Here is a 2,875-nt window from a genome sequence, read left to right as displayed (position 1 = left end):
TCTCAATGACTACCTCCATCCTCCTCGCACTTCCCCACCTTCATGCATTATCTTCCCTCTTAATATGCCCGTGTTAGACTTTAAACCTGGCATGATTCAACTCTTGCCCACATTTCATGGAATGGAAAACGAAAGCCCATACGTGCATATTAGAGAATTCGAGGAGATACTAGCCACGTTCTATAACTGAGCAGAAAATGCCGAATCTTTGCGACTAAAGTTCTTCCCTTTCTCCTTGAAGGACATAGCCAAAAGCTGGTTATACTCTTTGAGACCTAAGTCAATTGGAAAATGGGAGGAAATGACAAAATCTTTCATTCTGAAACACTTCCCTAGCCATAAGACCAATAGTCTAAAACGATAGATTTCCACATTTTCCCAAAAGGTCAATGAAATGTTCTATCAAGTCTAGGAAAGATTCAAAGATCTGTTGAATCAGTACCCACACCATGGCTATGAGAACTGACATTTGGTCAGTTACTTCTATGAAGGCCTCACGAGTCATGAGGGCCAGTTTGTAGAAATGCTATGCAATGGTGAATTCCTCAAAAACGAGCCAGACGATGCTCTTGAATATCTTGAAGAAACTGCAAAAAAAATGTCACACTTAGACTGGTCCCAGTGCTACTTATAGCACCAACCGACATAAACCATCTGAGATCTATCAACTTCGAGAAGAGGATAGTGTTAACACCCAACTTGAAGCTTTTAAAAAGCACTTTGAGGTCATAATGACAATAAATGGCCAAAAACCGTACATGATTGCTCAAGCAGAACCACAAGAACCTTGCTTTGTTTGTTGAGGGACAGAACATTTAGCTAGGACTGCTTAGCTTTTAATGAAATGAGGGGCGTTTATGAGGAGTAATGCAATGACTTAGGGGCATATAACAAGCATCCCATACGTACAACCCTGGTTGTAGAAACCACCCAAATTTCAGTTAGAGAGATTCCAACCAAGCACAATCGTTTTGAGGCCAATGGAGAAATGAGCAACAAGTTCAACCATCAAAGGCATATTCTGCACCTCAATACAATGCTCATCCATAATGAAATTCTCCTGAGAATACCCTTCATGCATTCATAGAGGAACAATCAAAACTAAATCGCTAAATGATAGAAGAAATCAAGGAAATGAAATGTCAATTCTCAAAATTGACTGAATCCTTGGCCATTCCAGAAAAAGGCAAACTTCTTTCCCAACCTAAATTTAATGTGCAAGGCCAAGACATGGCCCAATCCTCAGATTTTGATGATCCAAATGTTAAGAAAGTCAATGCCATCTCAACTAGAAATGGCAAAACTTTGCAAGACCCATCCACAAAATCCACATCTCCCAGCATTCCAAAATTTGATCCCGAGAATGCACCACTCAATGTTTCTCCAAAAGTACCATTTCCCAAAGCTTTGAAACCTATTGGGAAACTTCCTGATAACCGAGCTGAAATCCTTGAGTACTTGACACAAGTGAAGATTAATCTTCCTTTGTTTCATATCATAAAATAAGTGCCGACTTATGCCAAAATCATCAAGGATCTATGCACTGCAAAAAGGAAGCACCATTTTAAGAAGACTACTTTATTGACTGGGCAAATGAGTGCGGTGATTGAACAAAAGACACCGCCGAAATAAAAAGATCCCTGTTGTCCCACCATTTCATGCCAAATTGGGACTCATGAAGTCAGCTAAGCCCTTCTTCATCTTGGCACGAGTGTAAATCTCATGCCTTACTCTGTGTACTCTTAACTCGGTCTTGGAGAGATGAAGCCAACATTTGTTGTGCTACAGCTTGCTGTCCGCTTCACCAAAAAGCCTAGGGGTATTGTTGAGGTTGTTTTAGTTCAAATTGAAAAATTCCATTACCCTGTGGAATTTCTTATTCTTGATACCCAATTTGTGGTAAACATTGAGTCAAAAATTGCTATTATCATCGGAAGACAATTCCTTGCTACTACAAATGCTTTAATCAATTTTCGGAATGGCCTAATGAAGATATTGTTTGGAAACATGACTCTTGAAGTCAATATCTTCCACATTGGGAAACAACCCCGAGAAGATGATGAATGATATCAAACATTCATGATTGACACTTTAATTCTCGAGGAGGTTCAATTACGAAGTAACTTCGATAATCTTGATGAACTCCTTTTGTCTCAAAATGAAAGTCATGGTTCTATTGAGTCTATTCTTGCAATATCAGATCACATAGACTAACGCAATAGAAGGACTAAGTTTTGGAAACCTCACTTTGAAGAGCTACCTCGTGAGAGGGCACAACCGAAAACTTCAGCTGAAGAGGTTCCAATTGTTCAATCGACCCAACTACCCAAGGGACTGAAACATGCCTTCTTGGGAGACGGTGAAACCTTTCTAGTTATCATCTTGTCCAACCTTCAAAATTCTCAAGAATTACAATTACTCGAGCTATTGCAAATGCATAAATATGTGATAGGCTGGATGCTTGCTGATATCAAAGGTATTAGCCCTTTAATTTGCTCCCATCGAATCAATCTGGAGACCGAGGCTATCCATTGAAGAGACCCTCAAAGGAGACTAAACCCCACAATGAAATAAGTTGTGAAAAATAAAGTTATGAAATTGCTAGATGCTGATATCATATATCCAGTGGCCGACAACAAATGGGTTAGTCTTACTTAAGTCGTACCAAAGAAATCTTGTGTCACCATTGTCTGAAACGAAAAAAGGGTCCTTGTCCCCACAAAAACTATGACAGGGTGGCGCATGTGCATTGATTATCGAAAATTAAATGCCGCCTCCCGTAAAGATCATTTTCAACTCCCATTCATTGATCAAATCCTTGAGCGTGTAGCTGATCATCCTTTGTGTTGCTTTCTTGATGGCTATTCAGGCTATT

General features: G+C 39.6%; 1 non-coding gene across 1 annotated transcript; it reads right to left on the bottom strand.

The window, feature by feature from the left end:
• Nucleotides 1-349: 349 nt before the first annotated feature.
• Nucleotides 350-456, bottom strand: LOC133828258 (small nucleolar RNA R71). The gene has a single exon (XR_009890887.1). It is a non-coding gene; the product is annotated as a small nucleolar RNA R71 (small nucleolar RNA).
• Nucleotides 457-2,875: the final 2,419 nt, after the last annotated feature.

The sequence above is a fragment of the Humulus lupulus genome, chromosome 3 (genome assembly GCF_963169125.1).
Source record: "Humulus lupulus chromosome 3, drHumLupu1.1, whole genome shotgun sequence".
Taxonomy (NCBI): domain Eukaryota; kingdom Viridiplantae; phylum Streptophyta; class Magnoliopsida; order Rosales; family Cannabaceae; genus Humulus; species Humulus lupulus.
This window is presented reverse-complemented; position numbering and strand designations above follow the sequence as displayed.